This window comes from Scyliorhinus torazame, chromosome 20, assembly GCF_047496885.1.
Source record: "Scyliorhinus torazame isolate Kashiwa2021f chromosome 20, sScyTor2.1, whole genome shotgun sequence".
Classification (NCBI taxonomy): Eukaryota; Metazoa; Chordata; class Chondrichthyes; order Carcharhiniformes; family Scyliorhinidae; genus Scyliorhinus; species Scyliorhinus torazame.
The window spans coordinates 67,603,299-67,631,204 of record NC_092726.1 but is presented as its reverse complement, the minus strand read 5'-3'; positions in this window follow the sequence as shown (position 1 = coordinate 67,631,204).

The following is a 27,906-nucleotide window of genomic DNA, read 5'->3' as shown; positions in this document are numbered from 1 at the left end:
GTACACAATGTACCACACCCCCATCAGACACCCAGCACACCGCACACCACTGACAGTGCACAATGTACCACAGCCCCATCAGACACCCAGCTCACCACACACCACTGACAATACACAATGTACCACACCCCCATCAGACACCAAGCACACCACACACCACTGAAAGTGCACAATGTACCACAGCCCCATCAGACACACAGCACACTGCACACCACTGACAGTGCACAATGTACCACAGCCCCATCAGACACCATGCACACCGCACACCACTGACAGTGCACGATGTACCACACCCCCATCAGATACCCAGCACACCACACACTACTCACAGTACACAATGTACCACACCCCCTTCAGACACCCGGCACACCGCACGCCACTGTCAGTGCACAATGTACCACACCCCCATCACATACGCAGCACACCGCACACCACTGACAGTACACAATGTACCACACCCCCATCAGACTCCCAGCACACCGCACACCACTGACAGTACACAATGTACCACACCCCCATCAGACACCCAGCACACCACACACCACTGACAGTACACAATGTACCGCAGCCCCATCAGACACCCAGCACACAGCACACCACTGACAGTGCATAATGTACCAAAGCCGCATCAGACACCATGCACACCGCACACCACTGACAGTACACAATGTACCCCAGACCCATCAGGCACCCAGCACACTGGACACCACTGACAGTACACAATGTACCACAGCCCCATCAGACACCCAGCACACCACACACCACTGACAGGACACAATGTACCACACCCCCATCAGACACCCAGCACACCACACACCACTGACAGTACACAATGTACGACAGCCCCATCAGGCACCCAGCTCACTTCACACCACTGACAGTACACAGTGTACCACAGCCCCATCAGACACCCAGCACACCACACACCACTGACATTACACAATGTACCACACCCCCATCAGGCACCCAGCACACTGGACACCACTGACAGTACACAATGTACCACAGCCCCATCAGACACCCAGCACACCACACACCACTGACAGGACACAATGTACCACACCCCCATCAGACACCCAGCTCACCACACACCACTGACAGTACACAATGTACCACAGCCCCATCAGACACCCAGCACACCACACACCACTGACAGGACACAATGTACCATACCCCCATCAGGCACCCAGCACACCGGACACCACTGACAGTACACAATGTACCACAGCCCCATCAGGCACCCAGCACACCGCACACCACTGACAGTACACAATGTACCACAGCCCCATCAGACACCCAGCACACCACACACCACTGACAGTACACAATGTACCACACACCCATCAGACACACAGCTCAGCGCACACTACTGACAGTGCACACTGTATCACATCCCCATCAGACACCCAGCACACCGGACACCACTGTCAGTACACAATGTACCACACACCCATCAGACTCCAAGCACACCACGCAACACTGACAGTGCACAATGTACCACAGCCCCATCAGGCACCCCGCACACCGCACACCACTGACAGTGCACAATGTTCCACACCCCCACCAGACACCCAGCTCACCGCACACCACTGACAGTCCACAATGTACCACAGCCCCAGCAGGCACCCAGCTCACCGCACACCACTGACAGTACACAATGTCCCACAGCCCCATCAGACACCCAGCACACCACACACCACTGACAGTACACAATGTACCACAGCCCCATCAGACACCCAGCTCACCACACACCACTGAGAGTACACAATGTACCACACCCCCATCAGGCACCCCGCACACCGCACACCACTGACAGTAAACAATGTACCACAGCCCCATCAGACACCCAGCACACCGCACACCACTGACAGTACACAATGTACAACAGCCCCATCAGACACCCAGCATACCGCACACCACTGACAGTACACAATGTACCACCGCCCCATCAGACATCCTTCAAAACACACCACTGACAGTACACAATGTACCACAGTCCCATCAGGCACCCAGCACACCGCACACCACTGACAGTACACAATGTACCGCACCCCTATCAGGAACCCAGCACACCGCACACCACTGACAGTACGCAATGTACCACACCCCAATCAGACACCCAGGACACCGCACACCACTGACAGTACACACTGCACCACACCCCCATCAGACACGCAGCACACCGCACACCACTGACAGTACACAATGTACCACAGCCCCATCAGACACCCAGCTCACCGCACACCACTGACAGTACACAATGTTCCACACCCCCATCAGGGACCCAGCTCACCGCACACCACTGACAGTACACAATGTACCACACCCCCATCAGGCACCCAGCACACCACACACCACTGACAGTACACAATGTACCACACCCCCATCAGGGACCCAGCTCACCGCACACCACTGACAGTATACAATGTACCACACCCCCATCAGACACCCAGCACACCGCACACCACTGACAGTACACAATGTACCACAGCCCCATCAGACACCCAGCTCACCACACACCACTGACAGTACACAATGTACCACACCCCCATCAGGCGCCCAGCTCACCGCACACCACTGACAGTACACAATGTACCTCACCCTCATCAGACACCCAGCACACCGCACACCACTGACAGTACACAATGTACCACAGCCCCATCAGACACCCAGCACACCGCACACCACTGACAGTACTCAATGTACCACAGCCCCATCAGACACCCAGCACACCGCACACCACTGACAGTACACAATGTACCACAGCCCCATCAGACACTCAGCATACTACACACCCCTGACAGTACACAATGTACCACTGCCCCATCAGACACCCAGCTCACCGCACACCACTGGCAGTACACAATGTACCACACCCCCATCAGGCACCCAGCACACCGCACACCACTGACAGTACAGTGCATTACTGCCGCTGTACCACACCCCCATCAGACACTTCTGTCTGTGTGTGTGTGTGAGTGTATTCCTGTCCCTGTCTGTGTGTGTGTGTGTTAGTGTCTGTGTGAATGTGAGTGTATTACTCTCTGTATGTGTGTGTGAGCGTGTTAGTGTCTGTGTGAGTGCATTGATGTCTCTGTCTGTGTGTGTGTGTGTGTCAGTGAGTGTGTGAGTATTACTGTCTCTGAATGTGTGTGTGTGAGTGTGTTTGTGTCTGTGTGAGTGTGAGTGTATTACTGTCTCTGTATTTGTGTGTTACTGTATGTGTGTGTGTTAGTGTCTGTGTGAGTGTGAGTGCATTACTGTCTCTGTCTGTGTGTGTATATTACTGTATGTGTGTGTGTGTGTTAGTGTCTGTGTGTGTCTGAGTGTATTACTGTCTCTCTCTGTGTGTGTAAAAGTGTATTTCTGTATGTGTGTGTGTGAGTGTGTGTTAGTGTCTGTGTGAGTGTATTACTGTCTCTGTATGTGTGTGTGAGTGTGTTAGTGTCTGTGTGAGTGTGTTACTGTCTCTGTATGTGTGTGTTTGGGTGTCAGTTCTGTATTTGTGAGTGTGTTAGTGCCTGTGTGTGTGTGTGTGTTACTGTCTCTGTATATGTGTGTTCGTGTGTCAGTGACTGTATGTGTGAGTGTGTTAGTGTCTGTGTGTGTGTGTGTGAGTGTATTACTGTCTCTGTCTGTGTGTGTGTAAGTGTGTTACTGTATGTGTGTGTCTGTGTGCCAGTGTCTGTGTGTGTGTGAGTGTATTACTGTCTCTGTATGTGTGGGAGTGTGTTAGTGTATGTGTGAGTGTATTACTGTCTCCGTCTGTGTGTGTGAGTGTGTTAGTGTCTGTATGAGTGTGAGTCTATTACTGTCGCTTTATGAGTGTGTGAGTGTCTGTGTGATTGTGAGTGTATTACTGTCTGTGTGTGTGTGTGAGTGTGTTAGTGTCTGTGTGTGTGTGTGTGTGTGTATTACTGTCTCTGTCTGTGTGTTTGTAAGTGTATTACTGTCTGTGTGTGTGAGTTTGTGCCAGTGTCTGTGTGTGTGTAAGTGTATTACTGTATGTGTGTGTGTGTGTCAGTGTCTCAATGTGTGAGTGTGTTAGTGTCTGTGTGTGTGTGAGTGTTAGTGTGTTACTGTCTCTGTGTGAGTGTGAGTGTATTTGTATATATTTATTTGACTTCCTCAACTTCACGTCGACCATACTTGTGATGTCTTTCCCAGGCTGATGTATAATTTCATTGTGTATTTCCCTTCCTCTCAGTGAACCTCATCACAATTGTGATCCTGAAGAGAAGAAACTGTGGGCTGTCCAAATGTGTGACTTGTTACCTGTTGGCCATGGCAGTGGGGGATCTACTGGTCGTTATTCTCGACCTGATATTGAGACACATTCCCATTCTTTTTGAGGAACAGTTTTATTTCCTGCGGACCATCCCCGTGTGTAATATCCACGCCGCCCTGCTTTATGCAGCCACTGACTGTTCTGTCTGGTTCACCGTCACTTTCACCTTTGATCGATTTGTGGCCATTTGTTGCCCGAAGCTGAAAAGTAAATATTGCAGCGAGAAAACGGCGGCTGTGGTTCTGGGAACAGTGGCTGTGCTGAGCTGTTTGAAGGACATTTCCTGGGGGTTTATGATGACCGGTGGGTATTGGCTGGTGAACGACCCCTGGTTTTGTGATGTCACAGAGGGTGTTCAGTCCTCTCCCGTCTGGGGGCCAATCGAGTTCCTCCACAACATTCTAACCCCTGGTGTTCCATTCGCCCTGATTCTGCTGCTCAATGTTCTCACCGTCAGACACATTGTCCTGAGCAGCAGGGCCCGCAGGAGACTCCGGGCTCACAGCAGTGGGCACAGTCCCAGAGACCCAGAGATGGAGAGTCGGAGGAAATCCATCATTTTACTCTTTATTATCTCCGCCAATTTCATCTTGTTATGGTCAACGTTAATGGTTTATTCTATATGGAGCCGGATGTGGTATCTGGGGTATAAGTCAGTATGGTTAGATTATTATGTTATGGAATTGGGCTTCATGATGCAGCTCCTGAGTTGTTGCACAAACACTGCGATTTACGCCGTGACACAGACTCAGTTCAGGCAGCAGTTGAAGAATGTGCTGAAAGTTCCCTTTAGTTCAATTCTTCAATTCATTAAATCCTGAGAGGAATCCCCACCCACACGGCATCTCTCTCCTCGCACTGCCGGTAAAACTGACCATCCCCAGCCAGCCTCACCCTGATTTACCATTCTGCATTACCAGGAGGGACTATCAGTGGGTGGGTGTGACTCCCCCCATGGCCGATTAGCTGGGGGGTGCGGCTTCCCACCTTTGCCGATCAGCTGGGTGTGTGCCTCCCCCATTGCCGATCAGCTGGATGTGTGCTTCTCCAATTGCCGATCAGCTGGATGTGTGCTTCCCCAATTGCCAATCAGCTGGGTCTGTCCTTCCCCCCATTGCCGATCAGCTGGGTCTGTCCTTCCCCGCATTGCCGAACAGCTGGTAGTGTGCCTTCCCCCCATTGCCGATCAGCTGGGGGTGTGCTGCCCCCCCCATTGTCGAACAGCGGGGTGTGTCCTTCCCCCATTGCCGAACAGCTGGGATAGTGCTTCCCCCCATTGCCGACCAGCTGGGTGTGTCCTTCCCCGCATTGCCGATCAGTTGGGAGTGTGCTTCTCCCAATTACCGATCAGCAGGGTGCGTGCTTTCCCCCATTGCCGATCAGCTGGGTGTGTCCTTCCCCTCATTGCCGATCAGCTGGGTGTGTCCTTCCCCGCATTGCCGGTCAGCTGGGTCTGTCCTTCCCCCCATTGCCGAACAGCTGGGAGTGTGCCTTCCCCCCATTGCCGATCAGCTGGGTGTGGGCATCCCCCCCATTGTCGAACAGCTGGGTGTGTCCTTCCCCCCATTGCCGAACAGCTGGGAGAATGCTTCCGCCCATTGCCGACCAGCTGGGTGTGTCCTTCCCCGCATTGCCGATCAGTTGGGAGTGTGCTTCTCCCAATTAACGATCAGCAGGGTTCCTGCTTCCCCCCATTGCCGATCAGCTGGGTGTGTCCTTCCCCCCCCCATTGCCGATAAGCTGGGTATGTGCCTCCCCCATGGCCGATCAGCTGGATATGTGTGCCTCTCCCCATTGCCGATCAGCTGAGTGAGTGTCTCACACTGAAACACAGTCTGTGCAGCAGAATGTGCCCCAGACAGAGACAGAGACTGAGACTCAGACATACACAGAGACAGAGACAGAGGTACAGAAAGACACAGACAGAGACAGGGACACAGACAGAGACAGAGACACAGACAGAGATACAGAGACAGACACAGACAGAGGCAGAGACACAGACAGAGACACAAACACAGACAGAGACAGAGACACAGACACAGACAGAGGCAGAGGCAGTGACACAGACAGAGACACAGACAGAGATACAGAGACAGACACAGATAGAGAAAGAGACACAGATAGAGACACAGATAGAGACAAAGATAGAGACACAGACACAGCCACAACAGGGACACGGACACAGAGAGAGAGGTACAGACACAGACAGAGGCACAGACATAGACATAGACGGAGACAGAGGCAGAGACACAGACAGAGACAGAGACACAGACAGAGACATAGACACAGACAGACCTAGACACAGACACAAACAGAGACTCAGACAAAGACAGAGACGCAGACGCAGACGCAGGCGCAGGCGGAGGCGGAGACACCGACACCGACAGCGACAGCGACACCGACACCGACAGCGACAGCGACACCGACAACGACAGCGACAGCGACACCGACACCGACAGCGACAGCGACAGCGACACAGACACAGACACAGACACCGACACAGTGACACAGACACAGACAGTGACAGAGACAGTGACAGTGACACAGACACAGACAGTGACAGAGACACAGACAGAGACAGTGACAGTGACACAGACACAGACACAGACACAGACAGTGACACAGACATAGACACAGACAGTGACAGAGACAGTGACAGAGACAGAGACAGTGACAGAGACAGTGACATTGACAGAGACACAGGCACAGACAGTGACACAGACACAGACAGTGACAGAGACAGTGACAGAGACAGTGGCATTGACAGAGACAGTGACATTGACAGTGACACAGACAGAGACACAGACAGAGACAGTGACATTGACAGAGACAGTGACATTGACAGAGACATTGACAGAGACACAGACAGTGACAGAGACAGAGACAGAGACAGTGACAGAGACAGAGACAGAGACAGAGGCAGAGGCAGTGACACAGACAGAGACACAGACAGAGATACAGAGACAGACACAGATAGAGAAAGAGACACAGATAGAGACACAGATAGAGACACAGATAGAGACACAGATAGAGACACAGACACGGCCACAACAGGGACACGGACACAGAGAGAGAGGTACAGACACAGACAGAGGCACAGACATAGACATAGACGGAGACAGAGGCAGAGACACAGACAGAGACAGAGACACAGACAGAGACATAGACAAAGACAGACATAGACACAGACACAAACAGAGACTCAGACAAAGGCAGAGATGCAGACGCAGGCGGAGGCGGAGACACCGACAGCGACAGCGACACCGACAGCGACAGCGACACCGACACCGACAGCGACACCGACACCGACCGCGACACAGACAGCGACACAGACACAGACACCGACACAGTGACACAGACACAGACAGTGACAGAGACAGTGACAGTGACACAGACACAGACACAGAGAGTGACAGAGACACAGACAGGGACAGTGACACAGACACAGACACAGACACAGACAGTGACACAGACACAGACACAGACAGTGACAGAGACAGAGACAGTGACAGAGACAGAGACAGTGACATTGACAGAGACAGTGACAGAGACACAGACAGAGACACAGACAGTGACAGAGACAGAGACATTGACAGAGACAGAGACACAGACAGTGACAGAGACACAGACAGAGACAGTGACAGAGACAGTGACATTGACAGAGACAGTGACAGAGAGACAGACAGAGACACAGACAGTGACAGAGACATTGACAGAGACACAGACAGTGACAGAGACAGTGACAGAGACAGTGACATTGACAGAGACAGTGACAGAGACACAGACACAGACAGTGACAGAGACACAGACACAGACAGTGACACAGACACAGACAGTGACAGAGACAGTGACAGAGACAGTGACAGAAACACAGACACAGACAGAGACACAGACACAGACAGTGACAGAGACACAGACACAGACAGTGGCAGAGACAGTGACATTGACAGAGACAGTGACAGAGACACAGACAGAGACACAGACAGTGACAGAGACAGAGACATTGACAGAGACACAGACAGTGACAGAGACAGTGACAGAGACAGTGGCATTGACAGAGACAGTGACAGAGACACAGACACCGACACAGTGACACAGACACAGACAGTGACAGAGACAGTGACAGTGACACAGACAAAGACACAGACAGTGACAGAGACACAGACAGAGACAGTGACAGTGACACAGACACAGACACAGACACAGACACAGACAGTGACACAGACACAGACAGTGACAGAGACAGAGACAGAGACAGAGACAGAGACAGTGACATTGACAGAGACAGTGACAGAGACACAGACAGAGACACAGACAGTGACAGAGACAGAGACATTGACAGAGACACAGACACAGACAGTGACAGAGACAGTGACATTGACAGAGACAGTGACAGAGACACAGACAGAGACACAGACAGTGACAGAGACATTGACAGAGACACAGACAGTGACAGAGACAGTGACAGAGACAGTGACATTGACAGAGACAGTGACAGAGACACAGACACAGACAGTGACAGAGACACAGACACAGACAATGACACAGACACAGACAGTGACAGAGACAGTGACAGAGACAGTGACAGAAACACAGACACAGACAGAGACACAGACAGAGACACAGACACAGACAGTGACAGAGACACAGACAGTGACAGAGACAGTGACATTGACAGAGACAGAGACACAGACAGTGACAGAGACAGGAACATAGACAGAGACATTGACAGAGACACAGACAGTGACAGAGACAGTGACAGAGGCAGTGACATTGACAGAGACACCGACAGAGACACAGACAGAGACAGTGACAGAGACAGTGACAGAGACTGACTCAGCCCCACCCGCACTCACTGCTCACCAGCTGCTGTCCTCCCGTCGCTGGCAACAAATGATAGCCACCTGGTGTCTCCTCTGGCATCACAAGATGGCCACCGGGAGTCTCACATGGCAACACAAGATGGCTGCCGGGGGTCCCCCTAGCAACACAAGATGGCTGCCGAGGGTCCTCCTGGCAACACAAGATGGCTGCCGCCGGCACGCAGGGGATGCTGGGATGGGTGTGGCACAGGCGCACTGGCGGCTCCTGCTGCCCATGCGCCCCAGTGGGGGTCTTCCGGATTGTTGTGTCTCAATAGACACCGCAGCACTGCCCCTCCCCCACCCCGGATATCACCCCCTCCCCGATATCACCCCCTCCCCAATATCACTCCGTCCCAGATATCACCCCCTCCCCAATATCACTCCGTCCCAGATATCACCCCCACCCCGATATCACTCCGTCCCCGATATCACCCCCACCCCGATATCACTCCGTCCCCGATATCACTCCCACCCCGATATCACTCCGTCCCCGATATCACCCCCATTCCGATATCACTCCGTCCCCGATATCACCCACACCCCGATATCACTCCGTCCCCGATATCACCCCCACCCCGATATCACTCCGTCCCCGATATAACCCGCACCCCGATATCACCCCCACCCCTATATCACTCCGTCCCCGATATCACCCGCACCCCGATATCACTCCGTCCCCGATATCACCCGCACCCCGATATCACCCCCACCCCGATATCACTCCGTCCCCGATATCACCCCCTCCCCGATATCACCCACACCCTGATATCACCCCCTTCCCGATATCACGCCCACGCCGATATCACCCCCTCCCCGATACCACCCCCTCCCCGATATCACTCCCTCCCCGATATCACCCCGAACCCGATATCACAACCTCCCCGATATCATGCCCTCCCCGATATCACCCCCTCCATGATATCAACCACTCCCCGATATTAGCCTCACCACGGTATCACCCCCACCCCGATATCACCCCCACTCCGATACCACCCCCTCCCAATATCACTCTCTCCCCGAAATCAACCCCGCCCCGATATCATCGCCTCCCCGATATCACCCCCTCCCCGATACCACCCCCTCCGCGATATCACTCCCTCCCCGATATCACCCGCAAACCGATATCACACCCTCCCCGATATCAGCCCCGCACCGTTATCACCCCCTCCCCGATATCATCCCCTCCCGATACCACCCCCTCCCCGATTTCAGTCCCTCCCTGATTTCAGTCCCTCCCCGATATCACACCCTGTCCGATATCACCCACTCCCGATATCACCCACTCCCCTATATCACCGCCTCCCCGATATCACCCCCTCTCCGATACCACCCCCTCCCCGATATCACTCCCTCCCCGATATCACCCCCAACCCGATATCACCCCCTCCCCGATATCAGTCCCTCCCCGATATCACCCCCTCCCCGATATCACCCCCTCCCGATATCACCCCCTCCCCGATATCACCTCCTCCCCGATATCACCCCACCACGATATCACCCCCTTCCCAATATCACACCCACCCCACTATTATCACCGCCCCATTATCACCGCCTCCCACACATCACCGCCTCCCCGATATCAGCCCCTCCCCGATATCACTCCCTCCCCGATATCACCCCGTCCCCGATATCACCCCCTCCCCGATATTACCCACACCACGATTTCACCCCCTCCCCGATATCACCCACACCCCGATGTCACCCCTTCCCCGATATCATTCCCTCCCCGATATCACCCCCAACCCGATATCACACCATCCCCGATATCAGCCCCTTCCCGATATCACACCCTACCCGATATCAACACCTCCCGATATCACCCCCTCCCCGATATCACCCCCTCCCAAAATCACCCCCTCCCCGATATCATCCCCGCCACGATATCACCCCCTCCCCGAGATCACCCCCTCCCCAATATCACCCCAACCCCGATATCACCCCCACCCCGATAGCACCCCCTCCCCGATATCAACCCCTCGCCGATATCTCCCCGTCCCCGATATCACCCCCTCCCCGATATCACCCCCACCCCGATATCAACCCCTCCCCGATATCACCACCTCCCCGATATCACCACAACACCGATATCACCCCCTCCCCGATATCACCACCTCCCCGATATCACTCCAACCCCGATATCACCCCATCCCGATATCACCGCCTCCCCGATATCACCCCCTCCCCGATATCAAACCCTCCCTGATATCACCCCCTCCCCGATATCACCCCTCCCCGATATAACCCACACCCCGATATCACCCCCTTCCCGATATCACCCCAAACCCGATATCACCCCCTCCCCGATATCACCCCCTCCCCGATATCACCACAACCCCAATATCACCCCCACCCCGATATCACCCCTTCCCCGATATCACCCACTCCCCGATATCACCCCCTCCCCGATATCACCCTCCCCGATATCACCCCCTCACTGATATTACCGCCTCCCCGATATCACCGCCTCCCCGATATCACCCCTCCCAATATCACTACCACCCCGTTATCACCCCTGCCCCGATATCCCCGCCTCCTCGATATCGCCCCCTCCCCGATATCACCAACAGCCCGAAATCACCCCTCCCAATATTACCCCCACCCCGACATCACCCCACCCCGCTAACGCCCACTCCACGATATCACCGCCACCCCGATATCACCCACTCCCCGATATCACCCCCTCCCCGATATCACCCCCTCCCCAATATGACCCCGTCCCCGATATCATCCCCGCCCCGATATCACCCCCTCCCCGATATCACCCACTCCCCGATATCACCCCCACCCCGATATCACCCCCTCCCCGATATCACCCCCTCCCCGATATCACCCCATCCCCGATATCACCCAAACCCGATATCACCCCCTCCCCGATATCACCCCCACCCCGATACCACCCCTCCCAGATATCACCCCCTCCCCGATATCACCCCCACTTAGATATCACCCACTCCCTGATATCACCACCTCACCGATTTCACCCCTCCCCGATTTCACCCCCTCCCCGATATCACCCCCTCCCCGATATCACCCCCTCCCCGATATGACCCCCACCCCGATATCACTCCATCCCCGATATCACCCCCATGCCGATATCACTCCGTCCCCGATATCACCCCCACCCCGATATCACTCCGTCCCCGATATCACCCGCACCCCGATATCACTCCGTCCCCGATATCACCCCCACCCCGATATCACTCCGTCCCCGATATCAGCCCCACCCCGATATCACCCCCACCCCGGTATCACTCCGTCCCCGATATCACCCGCACCCTGATATCACTCCGTCCCCGATATCACCCGCACCGCGATGTCACCCCCATCCCGATATCACTCCGTCCCCGATATCACCCCCTCCCCAATACCACCCACACCCTGATATCACCCCCTTCCCGATATCACCCCCACGCCGATATCACCCCCTCCCCGATACCACCCCCTCCCCGATATCACACCCTCCCCGATATCACCCCGAATCCGATATCACAACCTCCCCGATATCATGCTCTCCCAGATATCACCCCCTCCGTGATATCAACCACTCCCCGATATTAGCCTCACCACGGTATCACCCCCACCCCGATATCACCCCCACTCCGATACTACCCCCTGCCAATATCACTCCCTCCCCGTAATCAACCCCGCCCCGATATCACCGCCTCCCCGATATCACCCCCTTCGCAATATCACTCCCTCCCCGATATCACCCCAACCCGATATCACACCCTCCCCGATATCAGCCCCGCCCCGATATCACCCACTCCCCGATATCACCCCCTCCCGATACCACCCCCTCCCCGATTTCAGTCCCTCCCCGATTTCAGTCCCTCCCCGATATCACACCCTCTCCGATATCACCCCCTCCCGATATCACCCCCTCCCGGATATCACCGCCTCCCCGATATCACTCCCTCCCCGATACCACTCCCTCCCCGATATCACTCCCTCCCGATATCACCCCCAACCCGATATCACCCCCTCCCCGATATCAGTCCCTCCCCGATATCACCCCCTCCCCGATATCACCCCCTCCCGATATCACCCCCTCCCCGATATCACCTCCTCCCCGATATTAGCCCCTCCCCGATATCACCCCCTCTCCGATATCACCCCCTCCCGATATCACCCCACCACGATATCACCCCCTTCCCGATATCACACCCACCCCGCTATCAACCCCGCCCCGTTATCACCGCCTCCCACACATCACCCCCTCCCCGATATCAGCCCCTCCCCGATATCACCCCCTCCCCGATATCACCCCCTCCCCGATATCACCCACACCCCGATGTCACCCCTTCCCCGATATCACTCCCTCCCCGATATCACCCCCAACCCGATATCACATCATCCCCGATATCAGCCCCTTCCCGATATCACACCCTCCCCGATATTAAACCCTCCCAAAATCACCCCCTCCCCGATATCATCCCCGCCCCGATATCACCCCCTCCCCGATATCACCCCCTCCCCAATATCACCCAACCCCGATATCACCGCAACACCGATATCACCACCTCCCCGATATCACCCCGTCCCCGATATCACCCCATCCCGATATCACCGCCTCCCCGATATCACCCCCTCCCCGATATCACCACCTCCCCGATATCACCGTAACACCGATATCACCACCTCCCCGATATCACCCCAACCCCGATATCACCCCATCCCGATATCACCGCCTCCCCGATATCACCCCCTCCCCGATGTCACCCCCTCCCCGATATCAACCCCTACCCGATATCACCCCCTCCCCGATATCACCCCCTCCCCGATATCACCCCCACCCCGATACCACCCTCTTCCCTATTTCATCCCAACCCCGTTATCACCCCCTCACCGATATCACCCCGTCCCCGATATCACCCCAACCCCAATATCACCCCCTCACCACTATGAACCCCCCCGATATCATCCCTGCCCGATATCAGCCCCTCCCCGATATCACCCACTCCCCGATATCACCCCACCCCGATATCACCCCCTCCCCGATATCACCCCCACCCCGATACCACCCCCTCCCAGATATCACCCCCTCCCCGATATCACCCCCACTCAGATATCACCGCCTCCCTTATATCACCATCTCACCGATATCACCCCCTCCCCTATATCACCCCCTCTCCGAAATGACCTCCTCCCCGATATCACCCCCTCCCCGATATGACCCCCACCCCGATACACACCCTCAGTGATATCACCCCATCCCCGATATCACCCCATCCCCGATATCACCCCCACCCCGATATCACCCCCTCCCCGATATTACCCCTCCCCGATATCGCCCCGCCCCGATATCACCCCCATCCCGATATCACCCCCTCCGCGATATTACCCCACCCTGATACCACCCCCTCCCCGATATTAGCCGCACCCCGATGTCACCCCCACCCCGATATCACCCCCACCCCGATATCAACCCCGCCTCGATGTCACCGCCTCCACGATATCACCCCCTCCCCGATATCACCCCACCCCGATATCAATCCCGCCACGATATCACCGCCTCCCCGATATCACCCCCTCCCCGATATCACCCCCTCCCCAATATCACCCCCACCCCGATATCACTCCCCCGCCGATATCATCCCCTCCCCGATATCACCCCCTCCCCGATATCACCCCTCCCCGATATCACCCCTCCCAGATATCACCCCCTCCCCGATATCACACCAACACCGATATCACTCCCCCGCCGATATCAACCCCTCCCCGACATCACCCCCTCCCCGATATCACCCCCTACCCGATATCACCCCCTCCCCGATATCACCCCCTCCCCGATATCAGCCCCTCCCCGATATCACCCCCTACCCGATATCACCCTCTCCCCGATATCACCCCATTACCGATATCACCCCCTCCCAGATATCACCCACTCCCCGATATTACCCACACTCTGATATCATCCCTTTCCCGCTATCACCCCCAAGCCGATATCACCCCCTCCCCGATACCACCCCGTCCCCGATATCACTCCCTCCCCGATATCACCCCGAACACGATATCACAACGTCCCCGAAATCATCCCCTCCCCGATATCACCCCCTCCATGATATCAACCACTCTCCGATATTAGCCTCACCACGGTATCACCCCCACCCCGATATCACCCCCACTCCGATACCACCCCCTCCCAATATCACTCTCTCCCCGAAATAAACCCCGCCCCGATATCACCGCCTCCCCGATATCACCCCCTCCCCGATACCACCACCGCGATATCACTCCCTCCCCGATATCACCCCCAACCCGATATCACACCGTCCCCGATATCACCCCCACTCAGATATCACCCCCTCCCTGATATCACCACCTCACCGATTTCACCCCTCCCCGATTTCACCCCCTCCCCGATATCACCCCCTCTCCGATATCACCCCCTCCACGATATGACCCCCACCCCGATATCACTCCGTCCCCGATATCACCCCCACCCTCATATTACTCCGTCCCCGATATCACCCCCACCCCGATATCACTCCGTCCCCGATATCACCCGCACCCCGATATCACTCCGTCCCCGATATCACCCCCACCCCGATATCACTCCGTCCCCGATATCACCCCCACCCCGATATCACCTCGACCCCGATATCACTCCGTCCCCGATATCACCCGCACCCCGATATCACTCCGTCCCCGATATCACCCGCACCCCGATATCACCCCCACCCCGATATCACTCCGTCCCCGATATCACCCCCTCCATGATATCACCCACACCCTGATATCACCCCCTTCCCGATATCACCCCCACGCCGATATCACACCCTCCCCGATACCACCGCTCCCCGATATCACTCCCTCCCCGATATCACCCCGAACCCGATATCACAACCTCCCCGATATCATGCCCTCCCCGATATCACCCCCTCCATGATATCAACCACTCCCCGATATTAGCCTCACCACGGTATCACTCCCACCCCGATATCACCCCCACTCCGATACCACCCCCTCCCAATATCACTCCCTCCCCGAAGTCAACCCCGCCCGGATATCACCGCCTCCCCGATATCACCCTCTCCCCGATACCACCCCCTCCGCAATATCACTCCCTCCCCGATATCACCCCCAACCCGATATCACACCCTCCCCGATATCAGCCCCGCCCCGATATCACCCCCTCCCCGATATAACCCCCTCCCGATACCACCCCCTCCCCGATTTCAGTCCCTCCCCGATTTCAGTGCCTCCCCGATATCACACCCTCTCCGATATCACCCCCTCCCGATATCACCCCCTCCCGGATATTACCGCCTCCCCGATGTCACTCCCTCCCCGATACCACCCCCTCCCCGATATCACTCCCTCCCGATATCACCCCCAACCCGATATCACCCCCTCCCCGATATCAGTCCCTCCCCGATATCACCCCCTCCCCGATATCACCCCCTCCCGATATCACCCCCTCCCCGATATCACCTCCTCCCCGATATCAGCCCCTTCCCGATATCACCCCCTCTCCGATATCACCCCCTCCCGATATCACCCCACCACGATATCACCCGCTTCCCGATATCACACCCACCCCGCTATCAACCCCGCCCCGTTATCACCGCCTCCCACACATCACCCCCTCCCCGATATCAGCCCCTCCCCGATATCACTCCCTCCCCGATATCACCCCCTCCCCGATATCACCCGCCTCCCCGATATTACCCACACCACGATTTCACCCCCTCCCCGATATCACCCACACACCGATGTCACCCCTTCCGCGATAGCACTCCCTCCCCGATATCACCCCCAACCCGATATCACACCATCCCCGATATCAGCCCCTTCCCGATATCACCGACCCCCCGATATCACCCCCTCCCAATATCACCCCCTCCCCGATATCATCCCTGCCCCGATATCACCCCCTCCCCGATATCACCCCCTCCCCAATATCACCCCAACCCCGATATCACCCCCACCCCGATAGCACCCCCTCCCCGATATCACCCCCTCGCTGATATCACCCCGTCCCCGATATCACCCCCTCCCCGATATTACCCCCACCCCGATATCACCCCCTCCCCGATATCACCTCCCCGATATCACCGCAACACCGATTTCACCACCTCCCCGATATCACCCCAACCCCGATATCACCCCATCCCGATATCACCGCCTCCCCGATATCACCCCCTCCCCGATGTCACCCCCTCCCCGATATCAAACCCTACCCGATATCACCCCCTCCCCGATATCACCCCCTCCCCAATATCACCCCCACCCCGATATCACCCTCTTCCCTATTTCACCCCAACGCCGTTATCACCCCCTCACCGATATCACCCCCTCCCCGATTTCACCCCAACCCCTATATCACCCCCTCCCCGATATCTCCCCCTCCCCGATATCAAGCCCTCCCCGATATCACCCCCTCCCCGATATCACCCTCTCCCCGATATCACCCACACCCCAATATCACCCCGTTCCCGATATCACCCCAACCTCGATATCACCCCCTCCCCGATATCACCCCCTCCCCGATATCACCACAACCCCAATATCACCCCCACCCCGATATCACCCCCTCCCCGATATCACCCACCCCGATATCACCCCCTCCCCGATATCACCCCCTCCCCGATATCACCCCCTCCCCGATATTACCGCCTCCCTGATATCACCGCCTCCCCGATATCACCCCTCCCCCATATCACTACCACCCCGTTATCACCCCTGCCCCGATATCCCTGCCTCCTCGATATCACCCCCTCCCCGATATCACCATCAGCCCAAAATCACCCCTCCCAATATTACCCCCACCCCGACATCACCCCACCCAGATAACGCCCACTCCCCGATATCACCGCCACCCCGATATCACCCACTCCCCGATATCACCCCCTCCCCGATATCACCCCCTCCCCAATATTACCCCCTCCCCAATCTGACCGCCCCCGATATCATCCCTGCCCCGATATCACCCCCTCCCCGATATCACCCACTCCCCGATATCACCCCACCCCGATATCACCCCCTCCCCGATATCACCCCCACCCCGATACCACCCCCTCCCAGATATCACCCCCTCCCCGATATCACCCCCACTCAGATATCACCCCCTCCATGATATCAACCACTCTCCGATATTAGCCTCTCCACGGTATCACCCCCACCCCGATATCACCCCCACTCCGATACCACCCCCTCCCAATATCACTCACTCCCCGAAATCATCCCGCCCCGATATCACCGCCTCCCCTATATCACCCCCTCCCCGATACCACCCCCTCCGCGATATCACTCCCTCCCCGATATCACCCCCAACCCGATATCACGCCCTCCCCGATATCAGCCCCTCCCCGATATCACCCCCTCCCCGATATCACCCCCTCCCGATACCACCCACTCCCCGATTTCAGTCCCTCCCCGATATCACACCATCTCCAATATCACCCCCTCCCGATATCACCCCCTCCCCGATATCACCGCCTCCCCGATATCACCCCCTCCCCGATACCACCCCCTCCCCGATATCACCCCCTCCCCGATACCACCACTTCCCCGATATCACTCCCTCCCTGATATCACTCCCAACCCGATATCACCCCCTCCCCGATATCAGTCCCTCCCCGATATCACCCCCTCCCCGATATCACCCCCGACCCGATATCACCCCCTCCCCGATACCACCGCCTCCCCGATATCACCCCCTTACCGATACCACCACCTCCCCGATATCATTCCCTCCCTGATATCACCCCCAACCCGATATCACCCCCTCCCCGATATCAGCCCCTCCCCGATATCACCCCCTCCCCGATATCACCCCCTCCCGATACCACCCCCTCCCCGATATAAACCACTCCCCGATTTCAGTCCCTCCCCGATATCACACCATCTCCGATATCACCCCCTCCCGATATCAACCCCTCCCCGATATCACCCCCTCCCCGATATCACCCCCTCCCGATACCACCCCCTCCCCGATATCAGCCCCTCCCCGATATCACCCCCTCCCCGATATCACCCGCTCCCGATACCACCCCCTCCCCGATATAAACCACTCCCCGATTTCAGGCCCTCCCCGATATCACACCATCTCCGATATCACCCCCTCCCGATATCAACCCCTCACCGATATCACCGCCTCCCCGATATCACCCCCTCCCCGATACCACCCCCTCCCCGATATCACTCCCTCCCTGATATCACCCCCAACCCGATATCACCCCCTCCCCGATATCACTCCCTCCCTGATATCACCCCCAACCCGATATCACCCCCTCCCCGATATCAGTCCCTCCCCGATATCACCCCCTCCCTGATATCACCCCCTCCCGATATCACCCCCTCCCCGATATCACCTCCTCCCCGATATCAGCCCCTCCCCGATATCACCCCCTCACCGATATCACCCCCTCCCGATATCAACCCCTCCCCGATATCACCCCACCACGATATCACCACCTTCCCGATATCATACCAACCCCGCTATCAACCCCGCACCGATATCGCCGCCTCCCACACATCACCCCCTCCCCGATATCAGCCCCGCCCCGATATCACTCCCTCCCCCATTTCACCCCCTCCCCGATATCACCCCCTCCCCGATATTACCCACACCACGATATCACGCCCTCCCCGATATCACTCACACCCCGATGTCACCCCTTCCCCGATATCACTCCCTCCCCGATATCACCCCCAACCCGAGATCACACCATCCCCGATATCAGCCCCTCCCCGATATCACCATTTCCCCGCTATGAACCCCTCCCGATATCGCCCCCTCCCCGATATCACCCCCTCCCAAAATCACCCCCTCCCCTATATCATCCCCGCCCGAATTATCACCCCCTCCCCGATATCACCCCGTCCCCGATATCCCCGCCCCGATATCACCCCCTCCCCGATATCACCCCCTCCCCAATATCACCCCAACCCCGATATCACCCCCACCCCGATAGCACCCCCTCCCCGATATCACCCCCTCGCCGATATCACCCCGTCCCCGATATCACCCCGTCCCCGATATCACCCCCACCCCGATATCACCCCCTTCCCGATATCACCACCGCCCCGATATCACCACAACACTGATATCACCCCCTCCCCGATATCACCACCTCCCCGATATCACCCCAACCCCGATATCACCCCATCCCGATATCACCGCCTCCTCGATATCACCCCCTCCCCGATGTCACCCCCTCCCCGATATCAACCCCTACCCGATATCACCCTCTCCCCGATATCACCCACTTCCCGAATTCACCCCAACCCCGTTATCACCCCCTCCCCGATATCACCCCCTCCCCGATATCACCCCAACCCCGATATCACCCCCTCCCCGATATCACCCCCTCCCCGATATCAAGCCCTCCCCGATATCACCCCCTCCCCGATATCACCCACACCCCGATATCACCCCCTTCCCGATATCACCCCAACCCCGATATCACCCCCTCCCCGATATCATCCCCTCCCCGATATCACCACAACCCCAATATCACCCCCACCCCGATATCACCCCTCCCCGATATCACCTCCTACGATATCACGCCCTCGCCGATATCACCCCGTCCCCGATATCACCCCCTCCCCGATATCACCCCCACCCCGATATCACCCACCTCCCCGATATCACCACAATACCGATATCACCCCCTCCCCGATATCACCACCTCCCCGATATCACCCCAACCCCGATATCAACCCATCCCGATATCACCGCCTCCCCGATATCACCCCCTCCCCGATGTCACCCCCTCCCTGATATCAACCCCTACCCGATATCACCCCTCCCCGATATCACCCCCTCCCCGATATCACCCCACACCGATATCACCCTCTTCCCGAATTCACCCCAACCCCGTTATCACCCCCTCCCCGATATCACCCACTCCCCGATATCACCCCAACCCCGATATCACCCCCTCCCCGATATCACTCCCTCCCCGATATCAAGCCCTCCCCGATATCACCCCCTCCCCGATATCACCCCCTCCCCGATATCACCCACACCCCGATATCACCCCTTCCCGATATCACCCCAACCCCGATATCACCCCCTCCCCGATATCATCCCCTCCCCGATATCACCACAACCCCAATATCACCCCCACCCCGATATCACCCCCTCCCCGATATCACCCCCTCCCCGATATCACCCACTCCCCGATATCACCCCCTCCCCGATATCACACCCTCCCCGATATCACCCCCTCCCCGATATTACCGCCTCTCCGATATCACCCCCTCCCCGATATCACCCCCTCCCCGATATCACCCACTCCCCGATATCACCCCCACCCCGATATCACTCCGTCCCCGATATCACCCGCACCCCGATATCACTCCGTCCCCGATATCACCCCCACCCCGATATCACTCCGTCCCCGATATCACCCCCACCCCGATATCACCCCGACCCCGATATCACTCCGTCCCCGATATCACCCGCACCCCGATATCACTCCGTCCCCGATATCACCCGCACCCCGATATCACCCCCACCCCGATATCACTCCGTCCCCGATATCACCCCCTCCATGATATCACCCACACCCTGATATCACCCCCTTCCCGATATCACCCCCACGCCGATATCACACCCTCCCCGATACCACCGCTCCCCGATATCACTCCCTCCCCGATATCACCCCGAACCCGATATCACAACCTCCCCGATATCATGCCCTCCCCGATATCACCCCCTCCATGATATCAACCACTCCCCGATATTAGCCTCACCACGGTATCACTCCCACCCCGATATCACCCCCACTCCGATACCACCCCCTCCCAATATCACTCCCTCCCCGAAATCAACCCCGCCCGGATATCACCGCCTCCCCGATATCACCCTCTCCCCGATACCACCCCCTCCGCAATATCACTCCCTACCCGATATCACCCCCAACCCGATATCACACCCTCCCCGATATCAGCCCCGCCCTGATATCACCCCCTCCCCGATATCACCCCCTCCCGATACCACCCCTCCCCGATTTCAGTCCCTCCCCGATTTCAGTGCCTCCCCGATATCACACCCTCTCCGATATCACCCCCTCCCGATATCACCCCCTCCCGGATATTACCGCCTCCCCGATGTCACTCCCTCCCCGATACCACCCCCTCCCCGATATCACTCCCTCCCGATATCACCCCCAACCCGATATCACCCCCTCCCCGATATCAGTCCCTCCCCGATATCACCCCCTGCCCGATATCACCCCCTCCCGATATCACCCCCTCCCCGATATCACCTCCTCCCCGATATCAGCCCCTCCCCGATATCACCCCCTCTCCGATATCACCCCCTCCCGATATCACCCCACCACGATATCACCCGCTTCCCGATATCACACCCACCCCGCTATCAACCCCGCCCCGTTATCACCGCCTCCCACACATCACCCCCTCCCCGATATCAGCCCCTCCCCGATATCACTCCCTCCCCGATATCACCCCCTCCCCGATATCACCCGCCTCCCCGATATTACCCACACCACGATTTCACCCCCTCCCCGATATCACCCACACACCGATGTCACCCCTTCCGCGATAGCACTCCCTCCCCGATATCACCCCCAACCCGATATCACACCATCCCCGATATCAGCCCCTTCCCGATATCACCGACTCCCCGATATCACCCCCTCCCAATATCACCCCCTCCCCGATATCATCCCTGCCCCGATATCACCCCCTCCCCGATATCACCCCCTCCCCAATATCACCCCAACCCCGATATCACCCCCACCCCGATAGCACCCCCTCCCCGATATCACCCCCTCGCTGATATCACCCCGTCCCCGATATCACCCCCTCCCCGATATTACCCCCACCCCGATATCACCCCCTCCCCGATATCACCACCTCCCCGATATCACCGCAACACCGATTTCACCACCTCCCCGATATCACCCCAACCCCGATATCACCCCATCCCGATATCACCGCCTCCCCGATATCACCCCCTCCCCGATGTCACCCCCTCCCCGATATCAAACCCTACCCGATATCACCCCCTCCCCGATATCACCCCCTCCCCAATATCACCCCCACCCCGATATCACCCTCTTCCCTATTTCACCCCAACGCCGTTATCACCCCGTCACCGATATCACCCCCTCCCCGATTTCACCCCAACCCCTATATCACCCCCTCCCCGATATCTCCCCCTCCCCGATATCAAGCCCTCCCCGATATCACCCCCTCCCCGATATCACCCTCTCCCCGATATCACCCACACCCCAATATCACCCCGTTCCCGATATCACCCCAACCCCGATATCACCCCCTCCCCGATATCACCCCCTCCCCGATATCACCCCCTCCCCGATATCACCCCCTCCCCGATATCACCCCCTCCCCGATATTACCGCCTCCCTGATATCACCGCCTCCCCGATATCACCCCTCCCCCATATCACTACCACCCCGTTATCACCCCTGCCCCGATATCCCTGCCTCCTCGATATCACCCCCTCCCCGATATCACCATCAGCCCAAAATCACCCCTCCCAATATTACCCCCACCCCGACATCACCCCACCCCGATAACGCCCACTCCCCGATATCACCGCCACCCCGATATCACCCACTCCCCGATATCACCCCCTCCCCGATATCACCCCCTCCCCAATATTACCCCCTCCCCAATATGACCGCCCCCGATATCATCCCTGCCCCGATATCACCCCCTCCCCGATATCACCCACTCCCCGATATCACCCCACCCCGATATCACCCTTTCCCCGATATCACCCCCACCCCGATACCACCCCCTCCCAGATATCACCCCCTCCCCGATATCACCCCCACTCAGATATCACCCCCTCCATGATATCAACCACTCTCCGATATTAGCCTCTCCACGGTATCACCCCCACCCCGATATCACCCCCACTCCGATACCACCCCCTCCCAATATCACTCACTCCCCGAAATCAACCCCGCCCCGATATCACCGCCTCCCCTATATCACCCCCTCCCCGATACCACCCCCTCCGCGATATCACTCCCTCCCCGATATCACCCCCAACCCGATATCACGCCCTCCCCGATATCAGCCCCTCCCCGATATCACCCCCTCCCCGATATCACCCCCTCCCGATACCACCCCCTCCCCGATATCACCCACTCCCCGATTTCAGTCCCTCCCCGATATCACACCATCTCCAATATCACCCCCTCCCGATATCACCCCCTCCCCGATATCACCGCCTCCCCGATATCACCCCCTCCCCGATACCACCCCCTCCCCGATATCACCCCCTCCCCGATACCACCACTTCCCCGATATCACTCCCTCCCTGATATCACTCCCAACCCGATATCACCCCCTCCCCGATATCAGTCCCTCCCCGATATCACCCCCTCCCCGATATCACCCCCGACCCGATATCACCCCCTCCCCGATACCACCGCCTCCCCGATATCACCCCCTTCCCGATACCACCCCCTCCCCGATATCACTCCCTCCCTGATATCACCCCAACCCGATATCACCCCCTCCCCGATATCAGCCCCTCCCCGATATCACCCCCTCCCCGATATCACCCCCTCCCGATACCACCCCCTCCCCGATATCAACCACTCCCCGATTTCAGTCCCTCCCCGATATCACACCATCTCCGATATCACCCCCACCCGATATCAACCCCTCCCCGATATCACCCCCTCCCCGATATCACCCCCTCCCGATACCACCCCCTCCCCGATATCAGCCCCTCCCCGATATCACCCCCTCCCAGATATCACTCCCTCCCGATACCACCCCCTCCCCGATATAAACAACTCCCCGATTTCAGGCCCTCCCCGATATCACACCATCTCCGATATCACCCCCTCCCGATATCAACCCCTCACCGATATCACCGCCTCCCCGATATCACCCCCTCCCCGATACCACCCCCTCCCCGATATCACTCCCTCCCTGATATCACCCCCAACCCGATATCACTCCCTCCCCGATATCACTCCCTCCCTGATATCACCCCCAACCCGATATCACCCCCTCCCCGATATCAGTCCCTCCCCGATATCACCCCCTCCCTGATATCACCCCCTCCCGATATCACCCCCTCCCCGATATCACCTCCTCCCCGATATCAGCCCCTCCCCGATATCACCCCCTCACCGATATCACCCCCTCCCGATATCAACCCCTCCCCGATATCACCCCACCACGATATCACCCCCTTCCCGATATCACACCAACCCCGCTATCAACCCCGCACCGATATCGCCGCCTCCCACACATCACCCCCTCCCCGATATCAGCCCCGCCCCGATATCACTCCCTCCCCGATTTCACCCCCTCCCCGATATCACCCCCTCCCCGATATTACCCACACCACGATATCACGCCCTCCCCGATATCACCCACACCCCGATGTCACCCCATTCCCCGATATCACTCCCTCCCCGATATCACCCCCAACCCGAGATCACACCATCCCCGATATCAGCCCCTCCCCGATATCACCATTTCCCCGCTATCAACCCCTCCCGATATCGCCCCCTCCCCGATATCACCCCCTCCCAAAATCACCCCCTCCCCGATATCATCCCCGCCCGAATTATCACCCCCTCCCCGATATCACCCCGTCCCCGATATCCCCGCCCCGATATCACCCCCTCCCCGATATCACCCCCTCCCCAATATCACCCCAACCCCGATATCACCCCCACCCCGATAGCACCCCCACCCCGATATCACCCCCTCGCCGATATCACCCCGTCCCCGATATCACCCCGTCCCCGATATCACCCCCACCCCGATATCACCCCCTCCCCGATATCACCACCGCCCCGATATCACCACAACACTGATATCACCCCCTCCCCGATATCACCACCTCCCCGATATCACCCCAACCCCGATATCACCCCATCCCGATATCACCGCCTCCTCGATATCACCCCCTCCCCGATGTCACCCCCTCCCCGATATCAACCCCTACCCGATATCACCCTCTCCCCGATATCACCCCCTCCCCGATATCACCCCACCCCGATATCACCCACTTCCCGAATTCACCCCAACCCCGTTATCACCCCCTCCCCGATATCACCCCCTCCCCGATATCACCCCAACCCCGATATCACCCCCTCCCCGATATCACCCCCTCCCCGATATCAAGCCCTCCCCGATATCACCCCCTCCCCGATATCACCCACACCCCGATATCACCCCCTTCCCGATATCACCCCAACCCCGATATCACCCCCTCCCCGATATCATCCCCTCCCCGATATCACCACAACCCCAATATCACCCCCACCCCAATATCACCCCCTCCCCGATATCACCTCCTACGATATCACGCCCTCGCCGATATCACCCCGTCCCCGATATCACCCCCTCCCCGATATCACCCCCACCCCGATATCACCCACCTCCCCGATATCACCACAATACCGATATCACCCCCTCCCCGATATCACCACCTCCCCGATATCACCCCAACCCCGATATCACCGCCTCCCCGATATCACCCCCTCCCCGATGTCACCCCCTCCCTGATATCAACCCCTACCCGATATCACCCCTCCCCGATATCACCCCCTCCCCGATATCACCCCACCCCGATATCACCCTCTTCCCGAATTCACCCCAACCCCGTTATCACCCCCTCCCCGATATCACCCCCTCCCCGATATCACCCCAACCCCGATATCACCCCCTCCCCGATATCACTCCCTCCCCGATATCAAGCCCTCCCCGATATCACCCCGTCCCCGATATCACCCCCTCCCCGATATCACCCCCACCCCGATATCACCCACCTCCCCGATATCACCACAATACCGATATCACCCCCTCCCCGATATCACCACCTCCCCGATATCACCCCAACCCCGATATCAACCCATCCCGATATCAGCCCCGCCCCGATATCACCCCCTCCCCGATGTCACCCCCTCCCTGATATCAACCCCTACCCGATATCACCCCTCCCCGATATCACCCCCTCCCCGATATCACCCTACACCGATATCACCCTCTTCCCGAATTCACCCCAACCCCGTTATCACCCCCTCCCCGATATCACCCACTCCCCGATATCACCCCAACCCGGATATCACCCCCTCCCCGATATCACTCCCTCCCCGATATCAAGCCCTCCCCGATATCACCCCCTCCCCGATATCACCCCCTCCCCGATATCACCCACACCCCGATATCACCCCTTCCCGATATCACCCCAACCCCGATATCACCCCCTCCCCGATATCATCCCCTCCCCGATATCACCACAACCCCAATATCACCCCCACCCCGATATCACCCCCTCCCCGATATCACCCCCTCCCCGATATCACCCACTCCCCGATATCACCCCCTCCCCGATATCACACCCTCCCCGATATCACCCCCTCCCCGATATTACCGCCTCTCCGATATCACCCCCTCCCCGATATCACCCCCTCCCCGATATCACCCACTCCCCGATATCACCCCCACCCCGATATCACTCCGTCCCCGATATCACCCGCACCCCGATATCACTCCGTCCCCGATATCACCCCCACCCCGATATCACTCCGTCCCCGATATCACCCCCACCCCGATATCACCCCGACCCCGATATCACTCCGTCCCCGATATCACCCGCACCCCGATATCACCCCCACCCCGATATCACTCCGTCCCCGATATCACCCCCTCCATGATATCACCCACACCCTGATATCACCCCCTTCCCGATATCACCCCCACGCCGATATCACACCCTCCCCGATACCACCGCTCCCCGATATCACTCCCTCCCCGATATCACCCCGAACC